Source organism: Narcine bancroftii, chromosome 4 (genome assembly GCF_036971445.1).
Source record: "Narcine bancroftii isolate sNarBan1 chromosome 4, sNarBan1.hap1, whole genome shotgun sequence".
Taxonomy (NCBI): domain Eukaryota; kingdom Metazoa; phylum Chordata; class Chondrichthyes; order Torpediniformes; family Narcinidae; genus Narcine; species Narcine bancroftii.
Window position 1 is genome coordinate 262,509,040 of NC_091472.1, and position 21,863 is coordinate 262,530,902.

The window sequence follows — 21,863 nt, forward strand, 5'->3', positions numbered from 1 at the left end:
GGTCGGGGCCTTTTGACAGATAGAAGCAAAAACAGACAGGCATCTGGTTAAAAATTTAGGGGGAGGGTGGAAGAGAAGAGTAGGGTGGCAGTGACAGCGGGAGTAGAGCAGGCTGAGAGATAAGAGGTCATAGATGGATACAGGTGGGAGGGTAGAAGAGAGAAAGAGCTGAGTGATGGGAAAGAGGGTAACTCTCTGATAGAAGATGGAAGGGAAGGGCTAGGGAATCGTAGCTGCAAGATCCACAGAAAAAGAGCAAAAGGATTTTTCATTAGATAAAAAGACATTGTATTTTTTAATCAATTGAAACCATTTTTTTTTTTCCTGACAAGAAGCAATCAATTGTTCCTGTCCAATAATGTAGTTAATTTATTTTACTGAAAATGTCATATGGAGAGACATGTCATGGAAATGTCACAGACATTTCCATTTTGTTGCTTGTGAATATGTTTACTACATGCCACCTTCCCATCCATTAATGAGAAAGCAAAACTGTCGAATGAACTGTCAAGCCATAATGCTAACTATTCCATCAAATGTTTCAGCATCAACATCCCAGGATCCTATAAGCAGTTTGTAAGTTCCCTCATGTATGCGTGGATTTCCACCGAGTACTCCATTTACCTCCAACCCATCAAAATGTACAGGGTTGTTGGGCTGGAAGGGCCTGTTATGTCTAATTTTTTTTTAAACTTAGAAGTTGACAGGTTTGATACCTAGTGAATTGGGACTAAAAATCCAACATGTTAAATCTTAAGAATTCCTTCATTAACCAATTATATTGTATCATGCGTAACCTCGTGTTTATTGTATTTCTCATAGTTCCGGACCATAGCTTTTCCCATTTTTCATATTTTTATCTTTATGTTTAGATCTTGTTCCCACTTTTGTTTGGGTTTACAGCTTATTTCATCATTCTCTTTCTCTTGCAGCTTGATGTACATGTTTGTTATAAATCTTTTAATTATCATTGTGTCTGTAATCACATATTCAAAGCTGGTAACCTCAGCCTGCTTCCCAATTTGTCCTTTAAGTAGGTTTTCAGTTGGTGGTATGCAAACATTGCACTGTGAGTTATTCTGTATTTGTACTTCATTTGTTCAAAAGATAATGTTTTTTCCCAAAAAACAATGTTCTATTCTTTTGATCCCTTTTCTCTCCCATTCTCTAAAGGAAAGGTTATCTATTGTGAAAGGGATTGCGTCAATAATAATTTTGGTAGTTGGTAATTTGTTTTTTTTCCTTTCTACGTGAATCTTCTTCCAAATGTTGAGCAGGTGGTGCAGTACTGGTGAACTTCTATATTGTACCAGTTTTTCATCCCACTTATAAAGTATATGTTCTGGTACCTTCTCCCCTATTTTATCTAGCTCTAACCTGGTCCAATCTGGTTTTCCCCTTGTTTGATAAAAATCTGATAGATATCTTAATTGTGCTACTCTATAATAATTCTTAAAGTTTGGTAGCTGTAAGCCCCCTTGTTTGTACCATTCTGTTAATTTATCTAGCGCTATCCTCGGTTTTCCCCCCTTTCCATAATAATTTCCTTATTATTTTCTTTAGCTCATTGAAGAATTTCTCTGTTAAGGCTATATATCAGGCCCCAAAAGTTAAATAAATGGGACCCAACAGTATCATATAGATGCTTTCGCTGTAAGAAGGAAACGGGATCAACAGTACATGCAATTTGGCCTGTGAGAAAGTGGAAAAGTTTTGGGAAGATCTAAATCAGGTATTAAATAAAATCACAAAAAGCAACATACCAAAAAATCCAGAGATCTTTCTTCCAAGTAATATAAGAAGTAAAGAATTCGGCCTCAAACTGGATGAAGCACAAAAAAGATTTATTATGATAGCCTTAGCAGTAGCAAAAAAATGTATAATGTCAACTTAGAAATCAGAAGAGAGCCTGAGAGTACAGCAATGGTACATGGAAATGAATAAATTTATTCCATTGGAAAAAATAACACATAATTTAAAAATAAAGTCACATTATTCAAACAAATTTGGGATCCGTACATGGAACATAACAGAGAGGGCCTACCGCAAACCTTCACCCCCTAAAATGATAGAATGAGAAGAAGACGAAATGAACTGACCCAGTGTGTAACAGTAGATGACACAATTTTCTTGTTTATTTTCATTGTGTGATGACATTGTTTAATGGGTTTATTGTATATGTTGAACATTTAGTGGGTAGGGAGGGGGGTGGGAAGGAGGGAGGGAAGGGAGAGGGAAAGGGGGAGAAAATGACACTGTGTATATTCAAGAGGGAAATGTTTGTGTGTATTTTGGTTAATATGGTCCATAGTGTGAAAAATAAAAAAGAATTCCTTCATTAAACCATTATCAAACTCAACTTGAGACCAATCAACATTAAGGTAGATGATCAAAAAGTGGTTTAAAAGATGGATTGTGAGGAAGTTTCAAAAGGGTGCTGTATAATGATTGTAAAGGTGTAGAGGGTTACATTTCAGAGCTCAGAATTTGAATACCGATCATAAAATGATTAAAATTAGTTGTGATGTTAATGGTGAGGAAATAATGCATCAAGCATTGTGTTGAGGAGCTGATGGGAGGTGGGACACTGGAAGGTTAGATTTAAATGAGACCACATTTGGAGAGGTTTAAAAAAGGGTTGTGCGGGGAGCGTTGCATCTAGAGAGTCAGATCTGAGCAAAAGTTGATAGCCTCCACATAGTCTTTATTGTTGGGACATGGGCATAAAAGGAAAGGCTCACAGTTTTACATTTAAATTTAGGCATACAGCACATTAACATGCCCTTCTGGCCAAAGAGCCTGTACTGCCCAATTACACCCAATAAGCCTATAACTCCCTTATGATTTGAAAGGTGGGAGGAAACCAGAGGTAAACCCATGCAGACACAGGGAGAATATACAAACTTATTTCAGATAGCACCATGTTCAATTCACTGGCATTGTAATAGTGTTGCACTATCCACTACATTAACCCTGCAGCCCTAAATTTGCCTTCTATAATTATTCTCAAACTGAGTCATGAAGGGGTTGTTTATGGATTAACTATACTGTTTTTGGAGAACATATAATCAAGAGGAGGTAAAAACAATATTCTTTCATCCCTAGAGTCCATTCCTGAACCACATGAGTTTTAGAACAGTGGTTCTCAACTTTTTTTCTTTCCACTCACCTACCACTTTAAGTATTCCCTATGCCATAGGTGCTCTGTGATTAGTGAGGGATTGCTTAAGGTGGTAGGTGAGTGGAAAGAAAAAGGTTGAGAGCCACTGGTTTAGAACAATCCAATAATTGGAAATCCCAGCTCCATGATTCTGTGCTAACTCCTATGCCATACAAGCCACCTTTATTTTCAAATTCAGATTTCAGATTTATTGCAAGAGTTCATATGTGATGTCGTATACAAACCCGAGATTCCTTTTTCCTGCGGGCGCGGAAGAATTATCAGTGATTAGTTGTGCAAAAATTAACTCTTCTTTGTCTTCTTTGGCTTGGCTTCGCGGACGAAGATTTATGGAGGGGGTAAAAAGTCCACGTCAGCTGCAGGCTCGTTTGTGGCTGACCAGTCCGATGCGGGACAGGCAGACACGATTGCAGCGGTTGCAAGGGAAAATTGGTTGGTTGGGGTTGGGTGTTGGGTTTTTCCTCCTTTGCCTTTTGTCAGTGAGGTGGGCTCTGCGGTCTTCTTCAAAGGAGGCTGCTGCCCGCCAAACTGTGAGGCGCCAAGATGCACGGTTTGAGGCGTTATCAGCCCACTGGCGGTGGTCAATGTGGCAGGCACCAAGAGATTTCTTTAGGCAGTCCTTGTACTGCCTAAAAAAATTAACTACACACAGCGTAAGCATGTAAACAAATAAAGAACATAAGCAGATAACAAATATAAACAAACTGACTGTGCAATACAGAGAGAACAAAATATTATCAATAAAGTGCACAAATAAGAGTCCTTAAGTGAGTCTCTGATTGAGTTTGCTGTTTATGTGTTTGATGGTGGAGGGGTAACAGCTGTTCCTGAACCTAGTGGTGTGAGTTTTGTGAAACCTATACCTCTCCTGATGTCAGCAGCGAAAACAGAGCATGTGCTAGATGGTGTGGTCTGACGATTGCTGCGGCTCTCTGACGATAGCATTCCCTATAGATGTATTCAATAGTGGGGAGGATTTTGCCTGTGATGTCCTGGGCTGTGTCCACTACCTTTTGGAGGGCTTTACACTTGGGGGTATTGGTGTTCCCATACCAGGCCATGATGCAGCCAGTCAGTACACCTCCATAGAAACTTGCCAGGGTTTCTGGTGTCATACCAAACCTCCGCAAACTCCTGAGGAAGTAGAGGTGCTGACGTGCTTTCTTCATTATGCCATTGGTGTGTTGGGTCCAAGAAAGATCGTCCGAGATAGTGACACTCAAGAACTTAAATTTACTCACCCTCTCCACCTCTAATTACCCCAATGATCATTAGATCATACACCCTTGTGTTTCCTTTCCTGAAATCAATAATCAGCTTAATTTTGGTGGCATTGAATGCAAGGTTCTTTTTGGTGCATCATTCAGCCAAGTTTTCAATCTCCATCCTGTGTGCTGACTCATCCCCACCCCTTTATACAACCCAGTACCATGGTATCGTCAGCAAATCTGTAGATGGTGTTATTATCATTCCAAGCTACACAATCATAGATGTAAAGTGAGTAGAGCAGGGGGCTAAGATCACAGCCCTGTGGTGCTCCAGTACTGATTGAGATTGTGGAGGAAACATTCTTACCAATCATCACTAATTGTGGTCTGGAAGTGAAGAAATCCATGATCCAATTACATAATGGGGTGTTAACTCCTAGGTCAGTTTTGAGAGGATGATGGTGTTAAGTGTCAAAATGTAGTCGATTAAGAGCATCCTGATGTATGTATCTTTGCTGTTCAAGTGTTTTAGGGCTTTGTGTAGAGCCAGTGAGATGGCATCAGTCATACGTTAAGCAAACTGGAATAAATCCTGATAAGCTTCATCTCCAGCCTTTCATAACTCTTCATTACTGTTTACTGGTCGATAGTCGTTAAGGCAGGTTACTACACTCTTCTTGGGCACTGGTATGATTGACAGCTGTTTGAAACAGGTGGATACCACGCCCTGCTGGAGTGAGATATTGAAGATACCCGTGAATACCTTGGTAAGTTGATCAGCACAGACCTTTAATACTCGGGAAGGTACTCTATCCTGGCCAATGCTTTCCTTGGATTCACTCTCCTGAAGGCAGCACACTTGTCATCCTCAGACACAGATAGGATGAGATTATAGAGGACGTGGGAGTGTGCTTCTTCACAGTATTGTGTGCTTCCAGTTCATTTTCATTTGAATGGGAATGTCACTCTCAGAGAACAAATTAAGCTGTAAACCCTGCAAGCTTTGGAGATTGTGGGTTGACAAACAAGGGACAGTGTGAACGCAAATTCACTACTTCTGAAGAGAGAGGAAGTGTGCCAGGAACACAGGTGCAGAAACCATGTGACCAACATATTACATCTCACCATGGCCAAAGTAAAGGGCACTTTTGAAGGGAAATTGTTTACTTCCCATCGTGACCATTGTGATGGTCATTTCGACTGACCGACAAAAGAGTCTGGAAGCTTTGTGAAAGCCACTCGCTTCGTTCCCCTAGAAAAGGGAAAGGGGAGTTTTGACGACCACTCATCTGAAAGGACATTTCTCGGGAAACAACTCAACAAGGGTTTTGTGAGTTTAAAACAGTCAATCACCCCGGTCTCTCCCACCTCGATTAATCTAGACAGCTGCCAAAAAGGATTCTGGTCCAACTGTCGCCATGCCAAAACATGACAGCAAGAAGAACAAACGGAATGCTAAGAGCTTCTGCTGGCACATACTGCATGCAAAATATTGTAGGTTGTCTAACCAAAACAAAAGCCAAAAGATAAAGCACATTTAGGTGGATATGATCAAGGATTCACGTCCACAGAAACACCAACACTACAAATATAACATTACACCAAAATGGTCAAGAAAGTTAACAGATCGGAATTAACTATGGCATTTTGTCATCTGCTTCAGCAGAAAGCACTTTAGGTGAGAATTCAATTTTAGTGCGCAAAAATATTTATGACATGTACAATGCATCGATCACTGAAAACAAATGACAGTTCTGCATGCATTCAGCCTTCTTTGTGGAGTCATGTTATGGTCCTCAATGTGTAGCACATACCTGCTTGAGGAAGGGGAGAGAAGAGAGGAGTAAAACATAAAAGTCTGCAGACACAATCTTGGAAGTAAAAACACTGTACTGGAGAAACTCAACAGGTCAAACAGTGTACTTTATGTAGAAAAGATAAAGATAAATATCCAACATTTCAGGATTGAGCCCTTCTTCAAGGGATGAGCAAAATGTAGGCAGGTGCTCAAACAAAATGGTTTAAAGGACAGGGGAAGGAACACAAGCAAGAGTTAATAGGGGGATAAGGGAGGGAGGGTACATCAGCAAACAAAGGGAAGGGGGATAGTTCTCTGGATGGAGAGGGAAGGGGCTGGAGAGCTGGAGGAAGGAAGAAAGACAGATGGGAAGAGATGAAGAACAAGGGAGTGGGCTAGCAAAAAATAGATAAGTCTATGTTCATGCCATCGAAGTGCCTAGATGGAAAATCAAGTTTCTCCAATTCCAAACACCTTACTATATACCATATACATCACATCCACTGCTCTATGATCACCAATCTGTTTTGTATCCTCAAAAAACTTAATTAGGCTTGTGTGGCACAACCCGCCCCTCACAAATTCATGCTGACTATCCCTGAGAAGGCTATGCTTCTCCAAATGTTTGTAAATCCTGTCGCTAAGAATTTGTCTATCACTGATTCACTGGTCTATAATTCCCAGGATTCTCTTCGTAACCTTCCTTGAGCATAGGTTCTACATTTGTCTTCCTCTAATACCACTCTTGTGGTCTGGGAAGATGCAACAATCATCATCAATACCCCAGCAATCTCTTCTGTCAATTCTCATAGTAACCTTGGGGTATAGTCCATCTGGCCCCAGGAATTTGTCTATCCTGGTGTTTTTCTGAACTTTCAAGTAAAAACATAGAAATGCTGGAGGAACTCAGCAGGTCTCGCAGCACCAATAAGAGGTAAAGATTATTGACATTTCATGCCTGAGCTCTTTCTCAAGATGTGAACATTCTGAACCTTCAATTACCATGTTCTTCACTTGGCGGCTCCTGCACATTAGTCTGCTCCATAATGACCTCTCAGTCATTAAAGTTCCTCTCCCTGGTGAGCACAAAAATCAAAATATTCATTAATGACCTCCCCATCTTCTCCTCCTCCAGGACCGATTTCCTGTTTTCCCATGAAAGTGTTCACTTTGATTATCTTCCTATGCTTCATATATGTGTAGAATACCTTGGGGTTTTCTTTATCCTACTTGCCAAAACCTTCCTATGACCCCTTCCAGGCCTCCAAAGGCCATTCTTATGTTTCTTGCTGGCTACCTTATAATTCTCAAGATCTTGCCTCCTTTTTTTTCCATCCTAAACTTTGTGCACACTTCATTCCTCCTCTTGAACAAATGTTCAACCTCACGTCAACCATGGTTCCTTTATGTTCCCAGCCTTTCCTTGTCTCAAATCTATCCAGCACTCCTTGGAAGTGGTGCCCCAACATCCTCCACATTCACATCATGCATGTCCCTGCAAAAAATGTTCTCAAATAACTGTTGCAAGTTCCTGTGAAATACCATTGTAATTAACCCTTCCCTAAGTAAATACTTTGTCATATCACCTGTTCTTATCCTTGTCCCTAACTGCGTTAAAGATCAGGGATTTGTGGTCATTATCGGTGAAGTGCTCACCCACTCACGTGACTAGATTTATTGGCCAGTACTTCATCCAATATGGCCTCTGCTCAAGTTAGCCTGTCCACATACTGTGAAGGGATCCTTTCTTGGACACATGCAAAAAATTCTACCCATACAAACTCTTTGCTTGAAGGAGCTATCAATCAATATTAGGGAAATCTGAGTCTCCCATGAAAACCAACCCTGTCACTTTTGCACCTTTCCAAAACATGCTTACTTATCTGCTCTTCAATGGCCCAGTTCTATTTTTAGGGTCCCATGGAATAATTCCAATAGAGCAATTGCTCCCTTCCTCTGATACTGTCCCAGATTATAATCCCACTTACTTTTTTAAAACTTCCCTTCCTATCCCTTTTGAAACATCTCAACCCCTGAACATCAAGCATCCAATCAAACCCTTGTGTCAGCTAAGACTCTGTAATGGCCACCACATCTTAACTCCCTATACTGATCCATTTCACTGTTCAACACCCATATCCTTAATATTTTTCATTTTAAGGTAAACATATTTCAAACTATCCAACTGTCTGTATTTATGCCCTATCCACTGCCTGTCCTTCCTTATAGACTCACTCATAATTGTATCCATCTTTACAGCAACTGTTCCATCTGACCTAACACTGGTTCCTATGCCCCTGCCAACATAATTTAGACTGTCCCCACAGCTCTAGATTATTTGAATCACCTCCAATGATCTTCAAGTCTTCTTTTGACAAATAATTGATTCTTCATAGTCATCAAGTAAGTCTTCATAGTCTTCATAGTCCACCTGGGACACAACTGAGGTTTTGATTTTGAGTGTGTTGGGAGTCATCATTTCAAGAACTCTTCTGGTTGAAATGAATGTACAGACTGTATTTCCTTGTAAAGTAGCACAAAATTTAGGTCTGGAATCAGAATTCTAGTGTGCGACAAGTTGCGTATGGTCTATTAGAAAATCTCCCAGCAAACATACAATTAAAACTGTTACGAATTCTTTGAATGTGTAAGATCTACTTTTATTTATATTCATTTACGTTATAATTTTTAAGCAAAAATCTGAAGTAAAGAAGTTAGATTACATCAAATAAAGAATTTTGCAAGAAGTCACTGGTCAGTAATATTGATTGCAGAAACGATGGAGAAACTCAACTGGTCTCACAGTGTCCACGGAAAGTAAAGATATATTATTGATGTTTTGGGCCTGAGCCCTTTTTTAATGTATGGAAAAAGCAGACAACATCTGAATCAGATGTAATCACACTGTTTGTAGATTTTTGTGTTTTACTCCAGAAATATTGAATGAAGGTTTACACAAAAATTTAAAGAACATGTTTGATGAATGAAATTGCACAACGGAGTCAAAGCAAATAATTTACCCCTCGAACCTATCATTTTATTTTTCTTTATCCATAACTTCATTAAATATTTTAGTATAGGCACATTATATTGTTGTAACAAATTCATATTCCACTTAAATAAAAATTGATGTATTTCAAATTCAGAAATACTTGCCATCTATCAAGTTTATTGCATTGTGAAAAATTTGGGAGATTGTTTTAAAGAGGGTAAGTTTTTATCTTTTAATCAGATGAGGGAAGATTTTGGTATTGATAAGAATCCTTTATTTCTTTATTATTAAATTCGATCTTTGGTAAAATGTATATTTGGTAGAGAGATGATTTTACCTAAAATGACTAAATTTGAGACTTTTCTTATGAAGGTACCAGAGAAGGGTTATGATATTGGTTTTATTTTTTCTGGAGGATTGGTTAGATATCTGTTATGATAGTGTAACTAGATTGATAAATGCATGTTATGCAATGATTAATTACATTTTTTTTTACATCAATTATATTTGACACCTGAAAAATTTAAAAAATATGGTTTTAATGAATCAGATCTGTGTTTTAGATGTGGTGATACAGTTGGAACTTTTTTTCATGCTGTTTGTATATGTTTGTATATGTATACATATACAATCTGTTTGGAAGAAAATCTAATCGTTTTTAGAATATCTGTATAAGATTAAAATATTTTTAGATCCAACAGTATTTTTATTGGGTGGTTTGCAACCTCTGAAAGGCTTGGGATTAAATAAGTTTCAGCTTGCTTTTGTATATTTAGCTTTATCCGTAGTGAAAAAAATGTATTGTTAGTACATGGAAAGATACAAATATGATTGATATTAATAGATAGCATAATGAGATGAAATATTGCTTAATAATGGAAAAATTACGTATTTTTCACATGATAATTATATTTTTTTATTAATAAGTGGCTGTTATACACAGAATATTTACATTTCAATTTATATTGATTAGATTTTAATATGTATATTTAACTTTTTTTAAATATCCTTTCTTTTTTCTTTTTTTATGGCTCTCCTGGGGAGAGTTGGCTGAAGGGGGGGATTTTTTTTTTCCTTTTTCCTTTTTTTTCTTTTTTTTTAATATATAAAAAAAATGTTCATGTTTAATTGCTGTATATGTCATATATTATTTGTTTTTTTTGAACAAATAAATAAAGTTTAAAAAAAGAATGAAATTGCATTCTATTCTTGGGTGATGTTTCAAACCTGGTGTTGCTGAATGAGATGAAAGCCTTCTCTTTCTGCTGACCATAATGTTCTGATGTAATTTCAACTATAGAATGCTACAGTACAGAAAACAGGCTATTCTGCCCTTCTAGTCGGTGTTGACCACTATTTTGGTAGTCTCTCTGACCTGCTCACACTCCATAACCATCCAGACCTCTCCCATCCATTTATCTATCCAATCCATATTTAAAGCTCAAGGTCGAGCCCACATTTACCACATCAGATGGCCACCCATTCCACACTCCCACCACTCTGAGTGAAAAACTTTCCCCTAAACCTTTTCACTTTCAACTTTAAAACTATGACCTCGTATTTATCTCCCCCAATATGTGGAAAAAGCCTACTCGCATCCATTCCATCTATATCTCTCATAACCTTGCAAACCTTTATCAAATCTCCCCTCATTCTTCTTTGCTCGAAGGAATAAAGTCCTAACCTATTTAATCTTTCCCTGTAACTCAACTCCTGAAGACCTGGCAACATTGTAGTAAATCTTCTCTTTCCTCTCTCAATTTTATTGATATTATTCCTGTAGTTAGGTGCCCAGAACTGCACACAATATTCCAAATTTGGCCTCACCAATGTCTAAAGCAACTTCAAAATAACATCCCAACTCCTATACTCAATACTTTGATTTATAAAAGCTAAGATGCCAAAAACTTTCTTAACAATCCTGTCCACCTGGGACACCACCTTCAGGGAACAATGTATCCGTAATCTCAGATCTCTTTGCTCCTCTGCAATCCTCAGTGCCCTACCATTTACTGTGTATGTCCTCCCTCGGTTTGCTAATTTAGTTATGTTTAATAATTATTATAATTTAACGTGAATCATAATGTTACAGTCTATTAGGTAAATAATGACTCATATATCATGATCAAGGTGAATCTGCAAAAGAGAAGTTATGATGGAAATAGTACTGATTGACCATCAATAGAAGCAAACAGAAGTAGGTTTAACCAGACCAATCTCTGGAGGATTTTAAGAAGATACTGAGAGTGCTTTTGAAATTAACAATTCACAAGAAAAATTATAATTCAAAACAGAGTTTCAGGATTTAGATCAGCAGTTCTTAACCTTTTTCTTTCCCCCCAAATACCACCTTAGCCAATCTCTTACTAATCGCAGAGCACCTATGGCATAGGAATCCCTTAGAGTGAGGAGAAGGAAAAAGGTTGAGAACCACTGATTTAAATTTTTAAAAAATTAAACCATACAAAATAGAAATCCAAAAAATTTAAATTGGTTATCAAGTGACTGATTTAGGTCCTCGTTTCATTGTGTTGTTGTAAAGGCAACTGGTAGAGTTTACAAGTTTGAGTCAGAAACTTATAGGCTCAAATTCCACTCCAGAAGCATTTGTATAAAAACTTAATCTGATACCATCTTCTGCTGATATTTTCTAGAAGATATTCGGTATTGTCTCATATGGATATTAATCTCCTTTCAAGAAGTAAAATGGCTCATCGCCAATGTCTTGTCCATCATTGTCCTCAATTGTGATCACAAAATCTGATGACCTGATTAAATCAATGTTGCTTTTTGGGGGGATCTTTCTGTGTGGATAATGGCTGTTACATGTCCAAAATTACAACACTGCTTACATTTTCAAATGCGCTTCATTAAACTGTGCAATGTTTTGAAGTGATCCTTAATGCTATATTTAATTGATAATATCTTTTTTTTTAATTCTGGAAGAAGATCACAAGAACATAAATAGCACTGCTAGTGTAGTAGTTAGTGCATTGCTATTAATGTGCCAGCAATATGGACCTGGGTTCGAATCCCACACTCTCTGTAAGGAGTTTGTACATTTTCTCTGTGTCTGTGTGGGTTTCCTCCCACCATTCAATATATATGGGGGTTGCAGGTCAATTAGGTGTAATTGGGGCAGCACAGGCTCATGGATGCTGTATGTCTAAATTTAAAAACAAAGAACTCAAGAAAAAGGAGCAGGATTCAACCAAGCCTGATCTACCATTCAATGAGATCATGGCTGTAGAGTCAATTCTACTTGACTTCTTTTTTTCCACAACCTTTAATTCTCGTACAATGCAAATATTTATCAGTTTTCATTTTACGTATTTTTAAACTGACAAGTTCTATTGCTTCCTCGGCAAAGAACTCCATAAACTCACTTGTCTCTGAGGGAAGCAAATCCTCCTAATTTTTATCCTATCTCTACTCCCCTGAATCTTGAGGCTATGCCTCCCGATTCTTGTCCCATCTCCATCCATCCTTCTCACGCAGGCTTTTTTATGTTGCATCTTATCGAACACCTTCGGGAAATCCAAGTATATCACTCCCACCCATCTCCCTCTATCTACTCTGAACATTATATCCTCCAAGAACTCAGGTAAATTAGTTAGTAATTCCTGCATCAATGCTGCATTTGCCTGGTTGAATAATTTCTATTCAAATGCCTCATTATTTTATTTAAATGATCGCATAAAGCTTTATTTTCCTGACTACGGTTGTTAAGTTTACTGGTCAAAAGTTACCTGCCTTTTGTCCTCATCCTTACTTAAACAGTGGAGCTACATTTGATGCCTTTCAGTGACACCTGCCCAGAGTCCAGAGAATTTTGGTGAAGGCATCTTCCATAATTTCTTTCAGAACTCGGTGGTGCATTCCATCAACACTAACTCTTTAGTGAGAGCAATTGCATTGAGGTCCTCACCTTAGCACTACTCCAGAATATGATCGGTGTTCAAAGATCTTACAGACTACTGTTATGACAAGGTTGCAACAAATTGCTAGGCTCAGTTGAAAAATCAAAGTGAGGGCAGCTTATCTGCTTCATCTCAAATCCTGAACAGACCACACTGCAATGTTTTGTGAGCATTGGCAGAATACTAATCGATCTGTGGTAATGATTACACTGCTGTGATCATTCTGGGTTTTGAACAAACTGAGGTGTTGCATTTTTACGTGGGATATTTAAAAAAAAGCTAAAAGCATACAGGAAAAAAAAATGTGCAACAGCCTCATTAAACCCCATGATAAGCATAAATGTTGATTGACAAATGATGTTGCCATAGCCAACGTGCACTGACGGACGGATAGCTGTTAGATAAATGCTAAATTTACAGCACCTGAGATATCATTCCCATCTCTCTAAAAACCACAACGAGCAACACTGCTCAAAATATCCATTCTGAAAAGCCTCTGTCCTTACATCTGATCCTCTTCACCTTCTGAAAGTTGATTGGAAAGAGGGCACGAGAGTTAGAATGAAGGAATATAACAAATAAGAATAGACCACAAGCAGCATCAGTCCAACATTGCCTTCAAATATTCAATGACTATCTGAGTCATCTATGCATTGCAGGAAATCTAATTGGAAGGCATTATTGCTAAATCACTGAAGTAATATTTGGAAGAAAGCAGAATTCTATTCTGAATCAAGTAGAGTCATTCAAACAATTCTATTTTGATACCTATTTCTAAACCTTGAAATTCTGCTAGCAAACAGCCAACCAAATATTGAATGCTGGCATCATTCACCTCTCCATCAAAGTTTATTCATTTTTATTTATTATTTTTTTCAGGATATAGCAATGTTGGCTGTGGAAACTTCTACTTTGAGAAAGAAACATTCATTAACTTCAACCTCAAAAGAAAAACTTTACCTGGAACAGCAAAACCACACCCACACAAAGGCTTGTCTTCTTCCTCTGTGGTTGCTCCTCTTACACAAAGCATGGCCTACAAGCTGAACACAAATCGCACAGGAAGTAAGGAAGGCAGAAAGGAAGTAAGCCCCTCCAAGCCTCACTTTAAAAACAGCTCATATTACAACACTTCTCCTCTCCTACCTCTCCTCCCCAGAATCAAACATTCCCTTAATAGAAAGAAAAAATGGTGACATTAGTTTGTGTATATAATAATATCTCAGCAACACTTGAATAATATAAAAACATTTTTTTTTAAACTTGGCAGATTCCCACTCAGTCTACTAAAATAAACTGTCCAATCAAATATTTAGTCTGTCAAGAGGTTTGCCAGTGCGGTGTGATCTGTGCACTAACTCGATGACTCAATAGGCACCGCTGACTAAGGTGTTCTGGGTGGATCTGGTGTTTGGGGGCATAGGAGGGGTCTGTGTGTCTGTATGGGAATGTCTATCCTCTTCAGAGGACCCAGGTCTCTTTGCCAGCATCTCCTTCTCTCTGGCAAAGTTACTGGGGAACACACTTCTACAGAAGTATGTTCTCACCATTGGAAACTCCATGGAACTATTCGCCTCTGAGTATGTATGACCCAAGTGGACATGGTCCTGATGTCTGCGGAAAACACATCTGTCAGTTAGCTTAACAACGTAGGAGACAGCCCATTCTGCTTAAGAAGTACCCTAGGTAGCCATTACTGATTGTTATCTGGTTTTAACTGTCTTTTTCATGCATGTTGATCATGTACCTCCTTCTGCTTTTCCTGCTTTCTCTCCACTCTTGCCTTTATGTCCAGGCATAGCAGGTCCAATCTTGACTTGGGTCTATGCCCCCTCAGCATCTCTGCTGGAGTGTGTGCAATTGTAGTCTGCAGTGTAAGGCTGTATTTGAACAGGAAGCATGAAAGCCTGATGCTAAGAGAGTCATCCTCTTCAGGCATTCCTTCACTGTCTGAACAGCCCACTCAGCCAAACTATTTGAGGCTGAAAGGGGCCGTCCAAATGTGATGAATGCCATCCTGCTTTCTGAACTCACTGAACAGCTCAATGGTAAACTTAGGGCCAGTATAAGTGACTAGAATGTCAGGCAACCCTGGACTGCAAACACTTGCCTGCATTTGTCTATGGTTGAATGCCCATGTTGTGAGCTTCTATCCATTTAGGATGCACATCCACCATTACTAGAAACATCTGCCCCATAAAAGGGCCAGCAAAGTCCAAATGTAGCCTGACCAGGGGAGGAAAGGCCACTCCCATCATTGCAAAGGAGCTGCTGGTGACATTGACCTCCAGATCCTGATCGATTCTTGGTCACCAGACATAGGATCTTGCAAGGCTTTTCATTCGAGACACCCCTGGATGAGTCTCATGAACTTCCTCCACAATCTTTGAACAGCCAGGGGAGGCACAATGGCCCTCGCCCCCCAGAAAATGCAATCATCCTGCAGACTCAATTCTGTCTTACTTTTGGCAGAGGCTTCAGTTCCTCTCCTTCCATGATCTTGGGCCATCCTTGCAAAAGGAAAGTCTTGACTTGAGACTGGACTGTGTCCCTCTCTGTCCACTGCTTTATCCAAGTCACCTTTACAGGTGTCTCTGATAGCCTTTCCAATGAAAACACCGTATCTGGAGGCACTTGTGTAGCATTCAGAGTCTCCAGTAAAGGTAGACTACTCAGCATATCGGCGACTGCATTATCCCCACCTGCTCTACTGACAATTTGAGGGCTCAATGCTGTATCCTAGTTGAGGTGGGATGCATCTGGTCTTACTGAACAGTCTCATCAGTGGTTTATGATCCATATAAATTGTGAATGCATGACCAGAGAGGTGTTCAGGGACAGTGGTATAGTGGTGAGCATAGCTGCCTTCCAGAGAGTTGCTGATGCAACCGTATGACCCCAAAAACAATGGCCAGACCTTCTTTGTCCAGCTGTGAATATTTCTTTGCAGCAGCCATTAGGGTATGTGAAACAAAACCAAAAGGATTCTCTGAATGATCCTCCATTAGATGTGAGAGAACTGCACCTACTCCATTGAGCAAGACATCACATGAAAGTTTGCTCTCCTTATCTGGATCATAGTGAACCAGCAGCTTCACTGAGTGGAAGAGTTCTTTTACATCCTTGAAAGCTTCCTCCTGCTCTTCACTCCATTGCCACTTGGTCCTATTGTACAACAGCTTGTACAGTGGGGCAAAAACCCTTGAGCAGTCAGGAAGAAACTTGCTATATTAATTCACCATGCTCAAAAATAATCTAAACTCCATGATGCCCTTTGGCCTTGGGACCTCCTTGATTGCTCTCACTTTATCCTCCACCAGGCAGAGCCAGGAAGAATTTCCTAGGTAGGTCACTATCAAATGTTAATGTTTAAGAATTTGCAGGCAGTAATAGAGTGACTATGTGTAGACAGATGGGATTAGTTAGGTCAGCAGAGGCAAGATAGGATGAAGGGTCTGTTCTATGCTGTTCTGTGCAGGAGAATGCGGTTGCATGCAACAACTTTGAAGAGATGGTTGGCAAAATCGATGCAAGTATTGCAGGTTGGACCACCTCCCTGTGTGCAAGCCTCTGTAATTCTTTGATGTGTGTAGGATGGAGAACAGGAGTGATTAAATAACAAAATGAATGATGGTGCAAGCCAAGCCAAAATGGAAAGATAATAGGGTAATAAAGAAACAGGTTTAGTGGAGAAAGCATGATTTGCAGACCTTGGAGATGATAAAGGACAATCTGGATGAAATTTTAAAGTTTATTTTTGGCATGTGGACAGCACTTTCATCCTTGACTACCCTTGAACATATCATGGCAGCGAAAACAGTGAATCAGGCCATTGGGTTTAAGCCAGTTTTCAGGGGAGTAATCACATTCGTTCCTCCTTCCTTATTATTTTCAAATTATTCTCTCCATCAATTCCCTTTACCATTATTAATGGTAATCCACAGGAATCAATTTACATACTGTAGAGCTCGTCGAAAGAACCAAAGACTTGTTGATCCAAACCAAGGCTTTTATTAGCAAAAGACAGGAGCTCTTCACAGGTGGCCGACCAGTCCGGAATGATCCGACCTGGCTAGGGACACAACCCTTTAAGGCCCAGACAGTAGGCGTGGCTGAGCTCTCAGCCAATCGCTGTAAGCACAGTCATTATACTCTAGATACTATAACTATATACATTGGTGATAGGTCTGTACCAACATATCTTTTGGATGTCAAGAGACTGTAACACACAAGCCAACTCCACGCCGACAGCACTCAAGGTCAAAATCAAACCTAGATCCTTGGAGCTGCAAGATAGCACCATTAACCATCATGCTTCTTGCTGCTGTAAAGCAAATCATCTCTAAACCAGAGCAGGGTATTAGAATTGTAGTTAAACAATTCATTACCCATCTCCACTGATATTACTGCATTAATTCCATATCACTCTATTTTAAAATCCTCATAGATGAAGCTGTTATTATGAGATTTGAACCAACAGCTAGATCATTTGTAGATGCCATTTAGATTGGCAACTAAGTCATCATGTGAACATAATCAATGACTGGTGGACTCCGCTCCATGAAATTACTCAGTCAATATCTTCAAGTTATGCAATCAACCCATGAATAAAAACTTTCCATTAAAAACCACCAGATCAAGAGGAAGAGGGAAATTAAGAGTGCAAAATAGGAACAGTTGGCCACTCAATAGCGTTGTAAATTAATGAGTTCACATTTGCTCAATAGGAATGTAAAAACACCACTTTTTTTTTCCGTGAATACAAAATAAATAATTACCCTAAAAACTCCATTTCAAATAATTTTTTTGAAGTAGCGTGACCAACAATGAAAATAATGAATTGCATTTATGTTTTGCACTACTCAATTGAATTGAATTGTTAATTGTGGCATGCCCATTGAAAAGTTTTGTGTGCTATCCAGGCAAGTCAATAATAAACAACAATCTTACAAAATGTCAAATAGAGTAGTGTCTAGAGAAAAGTAGAGTTAAAATAATGGAAGGAGATACATCTTTTGCCAGAGCTGAAGAGAGTATCAGCAATATTTCATCTGCTGTGGAACGATTGTGGCGATAAGCAAATTGCAGGAGGTCCAGATCTTTGCGTAGTTATGTGTTAATTCTGGCCATGAACAGCCTCTCAAAGCATATAATCATAGTAGTTAGTGCTACTGGACATTAGTCATTGAGGCAGCTCACTCTACTCTTCTTGGATACTGGAATAATTGATGCCCTTTTGAAGCAGGTGGGAACTCTGACAGTAGCAATGAGTCAGAGGTTCCCATATTCATTTTATTCAAATTATTTCATCATTAATATAATTTCAAATTAAGTTTGAATTAAACTTTCATTTGCCATAGGCGGCAATGGAAGCAAGGCAGAAATTGACAGGTATTTGATTAGTCAGGGCATCAAGGCTTACAGAGAGAAGAACAGGGAGTGGAGCTGAATGATAAGGATCAGCTCATGATTAACTGGCAGCGCAGACCTATTGGACCGATTGGCCTACTTCTGCTCTTCTAGCTTGTGATTTAACTTTTTTAAATGAAGGTTGGCAATCTGTCATATTTGTAAGATTGGTGTAAAACAGGTAATTGATGGTCAGTGTAAACTCAATGGGCTGAAGGGCCTATTTCCATGTTGTAGATCTTGAACCTTATGCAAAATAATGAGGCTGTAGTTAGATCAGTGGTTCTCAACTCTTTTTTTTTCCACCCATATACCAATTTAAGTATTCCTTATGCCATAGGTATTCTGTGATTAGTAAGGGATTGCTTAAGGTGATAAGTGGGTGGAAAGAAAAAGTTAGAAAAACATTATTTTAATCGTACCTAATTGACTCGTTATGTGCATGGTTTCATAACTCCAAAGGAAATGGGGCAAATACAATTTTTCTTAAGCAAAATATTTCAGTAACAATCGGGTCTATAGCAGTGATTCTCAACCTTCCCTTCCCAGTCACATACCACCTTAAGCAATCCCTTACTAAACACAGACCACTGATGGCATTACTTAGTGGTATGTGAGTGGAAAGAAAAAGGTTGAGAACCACTGAGTTAGACTAAATGCAATCAGGCTTTTTCCACTTAAGTGAGACAAGAGTTTAAGAATATGGGTTAAGGGTGAAAGGTAGAATATTTAAAAGGGACTTCTTCACAGGGAATGGTGAGAGTGTAGAATGAGCTGCCATCTTAAATTGTGAATGTAGGCTCAATTTGAGATTTAAGAACATTTTCGATAAGAACATGGATGGGAGGGATATGAAGGGCTATGTACCGGGTGCAGGTCAATGGGACTAGGCAAAATAATTGTTTGGCACAGACCAAATGGACCAAAGAAGCTGTTGCTGTGCTGTAGTGTTCTATGGATTATAAATGGAGTTGTGCAAGTTACCCACAGATCTAGAGGAAGGCATTGAAATGTTCATATGTGGCTTCTGGTGTGAGATGAACAGGTCTCAAATCAAACCACTTGGAATGGGAATTCCAGAGAGTCACAAATATGGAATAAGCTTAGATTTAATTTACTAAGAGAGATGACAAAACTAGCCTGTCTCCATATACCTTCAAATATCTGGATTTTTTTTTTAAACTCAGTTGTTTGTTTCCAAACTTTGTCTGGCTCTGATGAAACTTAATGAGATCAATTGGACTAAATTTCAAGAAGAAAATTGCATGTGATGCTAGAGGGTTTTAAAAAAGGAAAACCAGTCTATTGAAAATGCATTTTCCAAGGCCGTTAACCCTTCTCAAAGTCAACAAATCTGAACTTTACTAAGAGTTATTGACTGGTACATATTAGATTTTCCTCCTGGTTTACTTAAATCATCAACTAATCATTAGACTGCAGGTAAACACCTGCAAAAAGCCACAGACAATTAAAAACGAATCGCATGTTGATTGGTTGGATTACGATATTTCACCATTTTTATCCTGTTACTGCTTTGCATTTATTAGAAGAATTGCCAACAGTTAAATCTCATCATTCACAAGTGTCAAGTTAATATTTTAAGCCATCAATAGTAGTAATTCTTATAAATCATGATTAATTAATGAATAGTAAATTTACAAACCTTTTCAAACGTATTAGCATTGCAGTCCATAAGTTTAAAATGAGGTTATTAGTAAAATCTATAATAAAGATTGTTGGCTGCAGATGAAGATTAAGGATAATTCCTGAAGACATTAAGAAAAGGGAGCAACTATGATTCCAAGATCACTCGCAAAAAAATTCATCCCAGTTAGTAATGCAAAAAACACCCATGGCATTTTGCCATATAGACTTAATGGGGGGAAAAGTAACAATACTACAATCAGATAATATTATTAAATGCATTTAGCAAGCCTTTTCCATGCTCTCTCTCCTACAGCATTATCATTTGAAATGTCTTCATCTCTCAGCCTCTATCTTTTTATTTCCAGTCCTCATCCTTCTCTGGAACACAAACAATGCTTATTTCTGAACTTTGTCTTGACCTAATGAAAAGCCAAAATATTAATCTGTATTTTTTTTTCCCACAGATGCTGCCTGACCCAGGGACCCTCTTGCTATTTTTAAATAAAAATGGAATTTTTGAGATTTAACTTTTTAAATTTCTTTCAATAATTATTCTGTACCCAGTTCATGATAAATATGTCGCCAATCTAATTACATTCATTAATAACACATTTCTGTGCCAGCTGTCGAGTTAATTAATGCTTATAATTACCAATAGACATTGCTTCAGAATGATTTACAATTATTGTGCAAATTTACTAATCAGCTTTACACAGGCTTCAATATGGTTTAGAATGTAAAATTTTCAACACTACCTCAAAAAATCTAATGTTTAAAACTTTATTTTTAAGGTCATCCATAACCAGGAATGTGGTCATTTAATTCAATTGTTGAAAATACCCCAGCCCTGTGATAGACATTCTTTTCATTATCTTTAATCTAAGGATTGACGAGACAATGCTGAAGTTTGATGACAAATAAATTGAGAGGATCAGGGATCAAGATAAATACAAATTCACATAGAATTAATGGATTGTATACATTGTGGAAAGGTGGCCACTGTGAAACACAAATTGATCTGTGGATATATAGTTATGTCATTTAAGTCATGATAATTCCACTGAATATATCATACAGGTTTATCTGATTAGGAAGGGAAAGTAGATCAGGGATATGGATGAGCAGCCCAATGGGACAGTGAGATCAGATGCTGCCTCACAGTTGAAATCAGAGGTTTAAAAATTGCCTGCCTAAACTCACATTTCACTTTAAGCAATCCCTATACTATAAGTGTTCTGTGATCAGTAAGGGATTACTTAAGGTGGTAGGTGAGCGGAAAGAAAAAAAAGTTTGAAAACCACTGTTTTAATCATACATAATTGATTTGTTATGTGCATGGTTTCATGACTCCAAAGGAAATGGGCCAAAATCATTTTTTTCTCAAGCAAAATATTTCAGTAACAATTAGGTCTAGAACTGTTGTTCTCAACTTCCCTTCCCACTCACATACCACTTTAAGCAATCCCTTACTAATCACAGAGCACTTATGACAGGGGATACTTAAGGTGGAATGTGTCTTTAGGGGGGCAGATTGAAAACAAACTGACAGTACAATGCTGAGAGAAAAAAAGTCCTGATTGAGTTTGTTGTTGAAGAGTCTGATGGTGAAGGGGTTGCAACTGTTTCTGAACCTGACGGTGCAAGTCTTGTGCCGCCCAGGACTTTCTCCTGATGGTGTGCTGTGTGATGTGGATCCTTGATGATTGCT

General features: G+C 38.5%; 1 long non-coding RNA gene across 1 annotated transcript in view; it reads left to right on the plus strand.

The window, feature by feature from the left end:
• Positions 1–20,702, plus strand: part of LOC138760111 (uncharacterized) — a 153,596-nt gene extending 132,894 nt beyond the window's left edge. The window contains exons 4-5 of the long non-coding RNA XR_011355424.1: positions 13,979–14,184; positions 20,620–20,702. This is a non-coding gene — a long non-coding RNA (uncharacterized lncRNA). The remainder of the gene's footprint in view (positions 1–13,978; positions 14,185–20,619) is intronic.
• The last annotated feature ends 1,161 nt before the right edge of the window (positions 20,703–21,863 follow it).